The sequence below is a fragment of the Periophthalmus magnuspinnatus genome, chromosome 17 (genome assembly GCF_009829125.3).
Source record: "Periophthalmus magnuspinnatus isolate fPerMag1 chromosome 17, fPerMag1.2.pri, whole genome shotgun sequence".
NCBI classification, from domain to species: domain Eukaryota; kingdom Metazoa; phylum Chordata; class Actinopteri; order Gobiiformes; family Gobiidae; genus Periophthalmus; species Periophthalmus magnuspinnatus.
In genome coordinates, this window is record NC_047142.1 from 25775808 (window position 1) to 25789091 (window position 13284).

Below are 13284 nucleotides of genomic sequence, written 5' to 3' on the forward strand. Positions count from 1 at the left end.
TTGTTGTTTTTATTATGCGTGTTCACCGGGCCAAGGCTGTGATAAAGATTCTGTGAGCTCATTTAGTTATAATAGAGTTCAGAGATGTAGGTGATGATATGTTTTATTTAGAAATTATAACTGGAACAGGCTAGACATGGTTAAATATGAGTTATATGGACCCATACCCAAATAAACCTCTTTTGGGGCTACAAGATTTTTGCTCTGATTCCACAACTAGTGATATGACTGCAAGTAAGTTCTTTTGAATGGTTCCGTAATGTGAATCTTGTTTAAAAATATATATATATATATTTGTATGCATTTTTATACCGATTAAAGATCCCATATTACATAAAAATGACTCCTGTGAGCTTTAAACCACGTTATAATGTTTATTACATCATCAAAAACATACCAGGAGTTGAATTTTGTTTTATTCACACATCCTTTATTATTAGTCTGTCTACATCTCCAAAGCTCAAAATGCTCTGTTCCACGGTGTGATGTCATGAAGTGGTAGTTTTCAAGTTAACAGCTCCTTATAGCTGTAGTTCAATATGATCAGCAATTCCAGGGCTGAAACTATCCAAATGATTGTAGTGAAGGTGTATGAAGTTTAAAAACACAGTGGAGCACTTCCTGTATTACCACACGATGACATCACAAGGTGGAACAGAGCGTTTTCCGTCAGGGAGAAGAACTGGAAATAAAATATGCAAAACTAAATGTGCAGGTTTGTGTGTTAAACATGTGTGAATGAAACAAAACACAGCTCCAGGTCTGTTTATGATGAAGAAACATTAGAACATAGATTAGAGAGTAGTGTAATATGGGCCCTTTAACACTGAACCAACCAAAGGATCTGCATAGAAGAATATTAGAGTAGATTATGCATCATTTTAAAGGATAAAGACTCTCTCACTCTCAGTTTGAACCATTTTAAACAGATGTAAGTCTTGGTTACTTCTCTCTGATTAGTTTGGAGATAAAATGAGTTCTCACATTTGCTTCTGTCATATAAATAAATATAAAAGAGCCAGTCCTTCGAACGGCTCTTTGACACGAACGGATCCAAAAGATTCATAGTCCTATCACAATGCAGCTAAATCAAAACATTTCGAGATTCATACCAGTTAGATTTGTGGATTCAATTTTCCATAGATGTTTAATCAGTTTTTTGTGAAGACAGGGTTTAGATGTTTTACGTGAATGTTTCAGCTCAGTCTCTGGTTTCACAGAAATCAGAGTTTAACCTGGAAATCTTATTATTCTTATTCTTATATCTTCTTATTTTGTTTTTGTATTTTGTATCAGCTGTAACAAGGGATAAAGAGAGAGAGGAGAGAGGAAGGGACAGAGAGAACGAGAAGAGGGACGGATGGAGAGAGAGATGGAGGAGACACGGGGACTGGAGACGTGTTGTTCATCCAGACAGACCTCACTGTGTTTAGGAAACAATAGAAAAACAACCGAGCAGAGAGAAAGACGAGAGAGGGGGAGGGAAAGGAGGAGAGAGGGAGAGAGCGAGAGAAAGAGGAGGGCAGAAGAGAGAAAGAGAGAGAATAAGAACGAGGGAAAGTGAGAGAGAGAGAGGGAGGAAGAGAGAGAAAGAGAGATAAAGAGGCTAAAAAACAACAACACATGGCAGCAAAATAAAATAAATATTAAACTATTGACACTGAAATAAGACTAAACCAGAACTAAACCAGGACTAAACCAGGACTAAACCAGGACTAAAGCAGAACCAAACCAGGACTAAACCAGGACTAAACTAGGACTAAACCAGAACTAAACCAGGACTAAACCAGGACTGAACCAGGACTAAAGCAGAACCAAACCAGGACTAACCTAGGACTAAACCAAGACAAAAACCAGGACTAAACCAAGACAAAAACCAGGACTAAACCAGAACTAAACCAGGACTAAACCAGGACTTAACCAGGACTTAACCAGGACTGAACCAGGACTAATCAGGACTGAACCAGGACTAAACCAGGACTAAACCAGGACTAAACCAAGACTGAACCACGGACTAAACCAGGACACAACAAGGTCAAAGTCTGGACTAAACCCAGTCTAAACCAGGACTAAAACTTAACCCTGACTAAGCCAGAACTAAACCAGGGCAATCCCCTCAAACCGACAGAGGTTTGATGGAGAACTGGGGTCAAAGGTCACTGTAGCTATAGATTGCTAATGACTAACCTCATCAAAGAGCGGTTTGGTCGATACCTTCTGAAAGCGTGGATTTATGTGGGACATTAGCATCAGCCACTCGTGCTAATGTGACAGACTCCTCCCACTCTCCAGGAGGCGTGGCTCCAACATTCAGTCACAGAAAGATGCAGCAGTCTCAAATGAGGCAGTAAAATGAATCACAAATCTCAAAATCCAACAAATCTTATTCTGCAGTTCTTTAAGAGGAGGTATTTTACTTCTGTGGGGCATTAACTGTAACACATAACATATTTACATCACCATGTTTCATTTTATTGTTTTGAAAATGCTACATTCGCCCAAAACAACATATTAACATGTTTTATAAGTTTCACTTTAATTTTTAATGCTCCAAGTTCCCACTTCCTTTGCTCTCTGCAATAAGTAATTCCTCCTTCAGAGCGCTGTCACAACACAATCAACTACATCCCAATAATGAAACTACTGCACATCACATCAGGTTTGTGAAATTGCCATGTACAGTTTTGTATCAAGTCTTTGTGTATTTATGGAGAACTGTCATGTGGGCGCATGGGTGATGTAGGTTTGTGGGCGGAGCATTCCATAGAAGCTTACAGCAAACCAAAATAGGGAGAGAGATCACTAAATTACTCAAACATGCATTCATGATGATATACAACCTCCTCAGGCATGATTATAATGAGGGAACTGGAATATTAGTTTAAAAAGGTTAAAACATAGTTCATTCAGTGGTATTTCACAGTTAATATTCCACATCAATAAATAATAATATTCAGATTTTCTGCTTTGCTCCTCTGACCCTCTCCTCTGCTCCTCTGATTTTCTGCTTTGCTCTTCTGACCCTCTCCTCTGCCCTTCTGCCTGTGACACATGTAAGTCTTGTTTCGTTCAGGCGATGTGAGGAGAAACAGCTGAGGGCCACAAGAGGTTGTGTGTCTTGTGATGTTTGTTCAGTGCATTCCTCAAATATGACACAAAGTCATATTTCCTGAGTATTTAAAAGGTCACCATGTGCTCGTCTCCATGGAGATGTTACTGCTTTACCGGAATGTCCCACAGTATGACATAAAATGTGTCTCTCTCCATTGAGACAAACACAAGTCATGCCACCAAGATGAGTTATAGGTCAGCTCTGTGGAGCGGTGACCCTGATTACAGAATGAAGGAATGGCCTCCCATTGTGAGCAATAACACCACCAGTAACTGAATAAAGTGTGACGCCATACCGCTGTTTGAATGTTTGTTTTTCAAGGCTCGTGACAGCTCCAAGATCACTCCAGGACCAGCCTCCTCCTCTAAAGCCCCACTGCAGGGCATTTCTAACAATAATTAGACTTTATTTCATTACAGGTGATCTAGGCATCCTTACTGATCCTACTGGGCTTGCCTCTCCACAGATCTGCCTGTGCTGACTTTACATAATGAACAGTCCTGATGATTTAAACCTCTCAGTCTGAGCCAAGGCCATGTTTGGATCACTCTGACACTAAATCATTTCAAAAATCTGTTTATCTCTCTCTCTCACACACACACACACACACACACACACACACACCCACGCACACCCCCACACACCCAAACACAAACACACAGACAGACTACATTTCCCATGATTCCCTGAGCATGGAATACTTAAGTGCGACATCACCAGACACTCCAGATGAATTGCAGACATGTCAGGAACTGTTCCACACTGAATGTACATATATTTCAAATCATTTTAGCTTTTTAAAATAATTTTGCCTATTTGTTATCAGCTGAACAGTTTTTGTGAGATGTTTCCATGGAGACGGTAAAGGAGTCATGAGCAGGTGAAGGTCACAGGTGTAGACCTGAGTATCCAAGAAGCTCCTCAGGGTCAGGGCCAAACAGAGAGACTGAAGAGAAAACCCCTTCCCTATACCCTACTCTTAACTTACACACTGTGGAACATTCTAGACAAGGCAACGCCATCTCCATGGAAACGAGCAGATGACAATTCCTCAACCAGAAAAGTTCCACAGTGAATCTTTAACAGTTAAACGATCAATTTAGCCTCAACATTCTGACCTGTCTCCAGCTCTGTGTTAAACTACAGGCTCATTAGGTCCAACCCCTCCCCTCACTTCCCATCATGCCTCTGGCCCGGGTCATGTGACAGGAGGATGAACATGGACTCAGAGCGCTTGTTCACACATCACCGTAAATCTACCTTTCCTCATCCTCTTCATCCAGCTCTCCTTCTCTCTGTCTGCCCCTCTCTTCCTCTCTTTCTCTCTTCCCTCTCACCTCCTTTTCATCTCTCTCTCTCCTCTGCCTCCTCCTCTCTCTCTCCCCCTCTGCTTTATGTATTTATCTCTTTCCTATCCCCTCTTCTCTCCCCATCTTTCTCTCTTCCTCTCTTTCAAAGCACACTTCTGTCAGCAAGATTTAGTTACAGAGTAAATCGATAAAACACCGCTGCATTAAACCGTTTTATTTATGAACATGACATTTCAAACATAGCGAAAGATGCTAAAAGAAGAGATGGACTTCATCTTCATGTCAAATAATGCAGAGGAGAGGGTCAGAGGAGCAAAGGAAAGAGTCAGAGGAGCAGAGGATGCAGAGGAGAAGGTCAGCGGAGCAGAGGATGTAGAGGAGAGGGCCAGAGGAGCAGAGGAGAGGTCCAGAGGAGCAGAGGAAAGGGTCAGAGGAGCAGAGGAGAAGGCCAGCGGAGCAGAGGAGCAGATGAGAGGGTCAGAGGAGCAGAGGATGCAGAGGAGAGGGCCAGAGGAGCAGAGGATGCAGAGGAGAAGGTCAGAGGAGTAGAGGAGCAGAGGAGATGGTCAGAGGAGCAGAGGAGATGGTCAGAGGAGCAGAGGAGAGGGCCAGGGGAGCAGAGGAGAGGGCCAGAGGAGCAAAGGAAAGAGTCAGAGGAGTAGAGGAGCAGAGGATGCAGAGAAGAAGGCCAGAGGAGCAGAGGAGAGGGTCAGAGGAGCAGAGGATGCAGAGGAGAAGGCCAGAGGAGCAGAGGATGCAGAGGAGAAGGCCAGAGGAGCAGAGGAGCAGAGGATGCAGAGGAGAAGGCCAGAGGAGCAGAGGATGTAGAGGAGAAGGTCAGAGGAGCAGAGGAGATGGTCAAAGGAGCAGAGGAGAGGGCCAGAGGAGCAGAGGAGAGGGCCAGAGGAGCAGATGAGAGGTCCAGAGGAGCAGAGGAAAGGGTCAGAGGAGCAGAGGAGCAGATGAGAGGGTCAGAGGAGCAGAGGATGCAGAGGAGAGGGCCAGAGGAGCAGAGGATGCAGAGGAGAAGGTCAGAGGAGTAGAGGAGCAGAGGAGATGGTCAGAGGAGCAGAGGAGAGGGCCAGGGGAGCAGAGGAGAGGGCCAGAGGAGCAGAGGAGAGGTCCAGAGGAGCAGAGGAGAGGGCCAGAGGAGCAGAGGATGCAGAGGAGAGGGTCAGAGGAGCAGAGGATGCAGAGGAGCAGAGGAGATGGTCAGGGGAGCAGAGGAGAGGGCCAGAAGAGCAGAGGAGAGGGTCAGAGGAACAGAGGAGACGGCCAGAGGAGCAGAGGATGCAGAGGAGAGGATGAAGCACTTTCTCCCACGACGCTCTGGTCCCATCTGCATCCCTCGTTTCCAGGACAACCAGCCTCCAGGACAAACCCATAAACTCACGGTCTGTTTACATCACATGATCCACTGGTTTCACACAGCGCACACACTCACATCAGTCTGCTGCCCCCATACCCCCTGACCCGACGCCCTACTCAAGACAGACTTTAATCTGAGCTTTACTTTAACACAATCTAACCAGAAACAACTGACTAACATTAACCTAAAACCTGACCTTAAAGAGCCCATATTATACTATTTTTCCTCATCCCAAACAGATCTGGAGTTATGTTTTGTTTGTTGTTTGTGTCTTACAGCTCACAGCTCCCTAAACCCTGATCTGAACCAATTTGTCCCCAGATCTGAACTTTAAACCATGTTGTTGATTAAAATGACAGATCTGATTTTTGGTCCTCACAAAGTCTCCATGAAGTGAGTGTGTGTGTACAGATGTCCTCAGAATGTGCTACATACCTGCCCACGCTCACACACACGTACAGAACAGAATAAAACCGACAATGAGTCAGTTCAGATGAAGCTGTTTTTTTTCTGGCAGTGAAGGCCACAGACGATCAAACTCACTTTTCTTTTCAAACAGAGACAAAAGTGGGTTTTAAACTCAACTCATTATGATGCTTTTCTTTTCATCAGAATAAAGAACCACCACCGCCGCCTACATCAGCATCCGAACACTTTGATTCAAAACAAGATTCAACTTTGTTCAATGCCACCTCCGAGTCACCAAAGAAAAGTTATTTCTTTAGACAGAATAATCCACTGTATAGCATTATACTCATCTATCTCCATGGACACAAACCGGTGGCACCATTAGACCGAGTTACAGGTCAGATCTCCTGCTCACAGTAAGAATTCTTCTTTGTCAAAAGCCATAAACACCCATATTGCAGAATGCCATACTGTGGAACATTTTTAAAGTAATAACATTCCCATGGAGACAAGCACCAGAAAAGTTGCACCTCTATTAAATTGCCTTTATGACCTTTGAAGGCCACTAGCAGGGATCAGTGTGTGTCTCCACGGCGACGGGATGCTTCACATGTGTCTCCACGGTGATGGGATGATTCACCTGTGTCTCCACGGTGACAGGATGCTTCACATGTGTCTCCTTGGTGACGGAGGCTGCAATGGACTGACTCAGAACATACGGAGCTGTTTATCAGAGTCTGAGCCCATCATCTGTGAATACAGCCTTCTCTCTCTTTCTCAACCCTCTCTTTTTTTTCTCCCTCTCTTTCCTCTCTCCTCCTCACCCCTCTCTTTCTCTCTCCTCCTCACCCCTCTCTTTCTCTCTCCTTCTCACCCCTCTCTTGTCCTCTCTTTTTCCTCTCTCCTCCTCACCCCTCTCTTTCTCCCTCTCTTTCTCTCTCCACCTCACCCGTCTCTTTCTTTTTCTCTCTTTCTCTCTCTTTCTCACCCCTCTCTTGTCCTCTCTTTCTTTTTCCTCTCTCCTCCTCACCCCTCTTTTTCTCCCTTTCTCTCTCCTCCTCACCCCTCTCTTTCTTTTTCTCTTTCTCTCTCCTTCTCACTCCTCTTGCCCTCTTTCTTTTTCTCCCTCTCTTTCTCTCTGCTCCTGACCCCTCTCTTGTTCTGTCTTACTCTCTCCTCCCTCTCTTTCTCTCTCCTCCCCATCCCTTTTTTCTCTCTACCCCTCTCTAGTTTGCTCTCTTTCTATATATGTGTCCCTCTCTCATCCCCCTACTCTATCTCTCTCATGTTCTCTTCCCTTTCTTTCTTTCTAACCCTCTTTCTGTTTCTCTCTATTCCTCTTTCTCTACACCCCCCCTCTCCTCCTCACCCCTCTCTTCCACTTTCTCTCTCCACCTCTTTATTCCTCTCTGCCTCTCTCCTCTTTCCCCCCTCAAGTCAAGTCAAACTATTTCAATAGCACTCTCCCTTTTCCTCCCTCGCTCTATCCTCTTCCCCTCTCTCTCTCTCTCTTTATACCCCCATCCCACTTCTCTCTCTCCCTCTCTCTTTCTCCCCCCTCTCTTTTTAGTGTTTAGTGTCTCACTTGTTGATTTTTTTAGACCCACGTTTATTCAGGAAAAAAGAAAGGCTGGAGGCAAGCAAAGAATAAGAGTGAAAAGAGAGGAAAAGAGAGAGGGATTGAGAGTGAGAGAGAGAGAGAAGACAGGGAGAAGGATGGATGAAGAGTGAGAGAGAGAGAATGGAGAGAGAACGGGAGAAGGAGAGAGAACGGGAGAGAGAGTGAAAGAGAGACAGAGGGAAGTGTTGTGCATTTCCATAAACTGAAGGTTTTTCCACAAATACAGGCCCTGAGTCCACAGATGGGCCTCTGCTGCTCAATATTCCCTCATAGAACTTAATACAGAGATTCTCATATGTGTGGACCAAAAAAAGAGCAAAAACATTAGTGAAACATGATGGAAAAGAAGAGGCTATTTGAGAGGCTGTCAAATATGTGTCAGGTCAAATGTCTGGTTGATGTGCAGATGTGGTGTGGTTGGAGACAAACAGCGAGAGAATGGACATCGTTACTAATAGAATCAGGGAATTATATATAATAATTCTTTTAAGGAGTTTATATTTGTGCACATGTCTGATTGTTCAAGTAGGAGTCACTACTATACTCTTCAGAGACGGGCGGAGGAAGAACGGAGAGAAGTAGAGCCGTGGTTACACTTCAATGACCAATTTAATGATTAAAACCATTTTTTATTCACATATTTATTAATTTAAGACAGATTGATCAACTCTTTTAATGATTCTATCCACGATGTCCCTGAGGAGGTGCTTTCCTCAGATCCTCCACAGACACAGAGGAATCGTTCTCTAACACTCTAAACCCAGGAAACAGAGGGTCAGTGAATGAGGAGCTGAAGGTGTGGAGGTGGAACAGTTCTCCCTCAGAGCGGACCTCATAGAAGGACAGAGATCCAGCCTCAGAGTCCAGGAACATAGACACTTGACCTGAGGGACCGGAGGAGAAGGAGGAGGAGGAGGCATTTTGTCTGTTATGATAGAAGTAGTAATGTCCATCTAAGACCATCAGACTCCAGGACTGATCATTGTGTCCAAACCTACACTCCGCTCTCTTTCCTCTCCGTCTGATTCCTCTGTAACTCACTGATATATTGATCCTTCTCCCGCTCCACCGCACCTTCCAGTAACAGCGCCCCCTCAGGCCAGAGGAGCTCAGGACCTGACGATAGTCTGTAAATCTGTCCTCATGATCTGGATACTGCTGGTTCACTCTCACACTGTCCGTTTGTCCTCAGACAGTTTGAGTTTTCTGTGAGCTGTGTTTGGATCCAGAGAAAACTCACAGGAATCTGAGGACACAAACACAAGTAGTTTTTTGTTTTTTTTTTATGTAGGTATTAAGCTTGAATAATACTTACAGACAAAAGCTGCCATGTCTCAAGTCAATATACATATTTTGTAGCTGAAAAAATATTATTTTTTCCTCTACAACTGTGAATACTTGAAGCCTAAAGTTACATAATGATAATGTCCTCATGAAATGAAATGAAACTCACACTTCCTCAGACCTGGGACCATCCACTGTTCTCCAGCAGGATCCAACCTGAAACACACAAGTCCAGTTTAGACCAGACCAGAGACCAAGACCTGGACCAAGCATGGACCAGAGACCCACTGAACCAGGACCCACACCTGAGAGACTGCAGGGGGCAGAGGGGGTCGTCCCGTAGAGTGCTCAGGACCTCAGCTGAGGGTCCTGGATGGTTGTAGCTCAGGTCTAACTCTCTCAGATGGGAGGAGGCGGAGCTCAGAGCTGAGGCCAGAGCAGCCCCGCCCCTCTCTGAGACCAGACATCCAGACAGCCTAAAGACACAAATCATTACACTCATGTGGACACAAGGGGCAGAATGCATCTTACCTAAGAGTCTCCAATCTGCAGGGAGCCCTCTTCAGTCCCGAACACAGCAGCTCCATTCCTGAGTCCTGGAGGTCGTTGTGACTGAGATCCAGGTGTGTGAGACTGAAGGAGCTGAGGACTGAGGCCAGAGGACCACAGCTGTGAGGGGACAGGCCACAGCCACAAAGACTGAGGAGAGAGAGGGACATTAAAGACTAGAACCATGACAAAAGAGTTTAAATACAGTATGGACTCACAGGGCTTTGGTGGAGGCTTTGACCACTGGCAGCAGATTCAGGAGAGCTGTCTCTGAGGCCTGGTATTTCCTCAGGTCAAACTCTTCCAGGTCTGACTCTGAGGACAGTAAGAGGAACAACAGAGCCAACCACAGAGCAGGAAAATTTAACCTGCACATCTGTCCTCCTCTCATGTTTCTCTTTATCTGCTCCACCAGACTGTGGTCGTTCAGCTCGTTGAGGCAGTGAAGCAGGTTCAGGCTTCTCTCTCCAGACAGACCCTCATCATTAAGCTTCTCTTTGATATACTCTGCTGTCTCCCGATTGCTCTGGTCACTTCCTGTCTGAGTCAGCAGACCCTGAAGCAGACTCTGATTCGTTGGCAGAGACAGCCCCAAGAGGAAGCGCAGGAACAGGTCCAGGTGTCCGTTTGGACTCTGTAAGGCCTGGTCCACAGCAGAGCAGTATGGAAAACTCAGTTTAGTCTTGTTTTTAGACAATCGATAGAGAATAGAAGTTTGTTGGACCTCCAGCAGGTTGACTCCAGACTCTGTGAAGGTCTGATGGACGTGAAGAGCAGCCAGAAACTCCTGCACACTCAGATGGATGAAGCAGTAGACCTTGTCCTGGTACAGGCCTGGCTCCTCTCTAAAGACCTGTGTGAACACTCCGGAGTACACTGAGGCCACTGCAGTGTCCAGCCCACACTCGCTCAGGTCAGACTCGTAGAAGATCAAGTTTCCTTTCTGCAGCTGCTCAAAGGCCAGTTTTCCCAGAGACCACACCATCTCCCTGGTCTCTGGAGTCCAGTGAAGGTCCGCCCCAGATCCCTGGTGATACTTGATGTTCTGGAGTTTGGCCTGAGCCACCAGGAAGTGGATGTACATCTGTGTGAGAGTCCGGGGCAGCTCTGGTTTCTCTGTTTGTTCCAGAATCTTCTGTATAACTGTGGAGAGAATCCAGCAGAAGATCGGGATGTGGCTCATGATGTGGAGGCTGCGGATGCTCTTGATGTGGGAGATGACGGCTGTGGCCTGGTCTCTGAACCTCTTCCTGAAGTACTGCTCCTTTTGCTGATCAGTGAACCCTTGCGCCTCTGTCACCATGGAGATGCATTCAGCAGGGATGTGACTGGCTGCAGCGGGGCGTGTGGTTATCCAGAGCCGAGCGGAGGGAAGCAGGCTCCCCCTGATGAGGTTCACCAGCAGCACATGGACTGAGGTGGACTCTGTGGGGTTGGTCAGGACTGGGGTTTGGCTGAAGTCCAGGGGAAGTCTGCACTCGTCCAAACCATCCAAGATGAACAGCACCTGGAACTGTTGGAAGCTGCTGAGACTTTTGGATGAACTGAAGAAGTGGTGCATCAGTCCCACCAGGCTGAACTGTGTGTCTCTGAGCACATTGAGCTCTCTGAAAGTGAACGGGAACAGCAGCTCTAGGTCCTGATTGGCTCAGCCTTCAGCCCAGTCCAGACTGAACTTCTGAGTCAGCACTGTTTTCCTTACACCGGCCACGCCCTTTGTTAGCACTGTCCGGATTGGGTCTGGTGAATGTGGGCAGCCTTTAAAGAGGTCTTCACATGTGATAGTGGTGTCTGGAGAAGCTGGTCTCCTGGACGCAGTCTCCATGTGTCTGACCTCATGTTCCTGGTTGACCTCTGAGGCTCTGCCCTCTGTGATGTAGAGCTCTGTGTAGATCTCGGTCAGAGGGGTGGAGTCTCCCGCTTTAACCACGCCCTCAAACACTCGGTTGAACCTCTGCTGCAGATGTCTCTTCAGTTTACAAACTCCGACACTGTTTCCTGAATAAACACAAACAACTGTAAACTCAAGCTCCTTCCACAGAAGTTACACACTGCACCTTTGGGTTACACAGATGATATCCAGCAGCTATTCCTCACATGGATAAAGCACCCACCTAATGTACCTGGGTCATAGTACTTTCTGTAAGCCTAAAACCAGTGGTGTGCAGTGACTTTTATGGGTAGATATCAATATACACTCACCTAAAGGATTATTAGGAACACCTGTTCAATTTCTCCTTAATGCAATTATCTAATCAACCAATCACATGACAGTTGCTTCAATGCATTTAGGGGTGTGGTCCTGGTCAAGACAATCTCCTGAACTCCAAACCGAATGTCAGAATGGGAAAGAAAGGTGATTTAAGCAATTTTGAGTGTGGCATGGTTGTTGGTGCCAGACGGGCCGGTCTGAGTATTTCACAATCTGCTCAGTTACTGGGATTTTCACGCACAACCATTTCTAGGGTTTACAAAGAATGGTGTGAAAAGGGAAAAACTTCCAGTCTGCCCAGTCCTGTGGGCGAAAATGCCTTGTTGATGCTAGAGGTCAGAGGAGAATGGGACGAGTGATTCAAGCTGATAGAAGAGCAACGTTGACTGAAATAACCACTCGTTACAACCGAGGAATGCAGCATAGTATTTGTGAAGCCACAACACGCACAACCTTGAGGCGGATGGGCTACAACAGAAGACCCCACCAGGTACCACTCATCTCCACTACAAATAGGAAAAAGAGGCTACAATTTGCACGAGCTCACCAAAATTGGATAGTTGAAGACTGGAAAAATGTTGCCTGGTCTGATGAGTCTCGATTTCTGTTGAGCCATTCAAATGGTGGAGTCAGAATTTGGCATAAACAGACTGAGAACATGGATCCATCATGCCTTGTTACCACTGTGCAGGCAGGTGGTGGTGGTGGTGGTGTAATGGTGTGGGGGATGTTTTCTTGGCACACTTTAGGTCCTTTTGTGCCAATTGGGCATCGTTTAAATGCCACGGGCTACCTGAACATTGTTTCTGACCATGTCCATCCCTTCATGACCACCATGTACCCATCCTCTGATGGCTACTTCCTGCAGGATAATGCACCAGGTCATAAAGCTCCAATCATTTCAAATTGGTTTCTTGAACATGACAATGAGTTCACTGTACTACAATGGCCCCCACAGTCACCAGATCTCAACCCGATCATCTTTGGGATGTGGTGGAACGGGAGCTTCGTGCCCTGGATGTGCATCCCACAAATCTCCATCAACTGCAAGATGCTCCTATCAATATGGACCAACATTTCTAAAGAATGAATCAGCACCTTGTTCAATCAATGCCACGTAGAATTAAGGCAGTTCTGAAGGCGAAAGGGGGTCAAACACCGTATTAGTATGGTGTTCCTAATAATCCTTCAGGTGAGTGTAGACTTGATAACAATTTTTACACACTTTTAATACCAACTGCATTGCAAATGTGTATATTTATTTTCACAGACATATTAAACGCATATATACTGAACAGTGTTGGTGTCAAATTAGAAAAGCCCAGACCTACAATTTATTAATATATTGGACTTTATTTGACCTCCCGTCTGGACAAACGGGGCTGGTCAGCGGATATTTGTCCTACACCTCATTTATGC

General features: G+C 45.7%; 1 pseudogene; it reads right to left on the minus strand.

The window, feature by feature from the left end:
- Positions 1-8591: 8591 nt before the first annotated feature.
- LOC117384808 (NLR family CARD domain-containing protein 3-like) overlaps positions 8592-13284 on the minus strand; it is an 18676-nt pseudogene continuing 13983 nt past the window's right edge.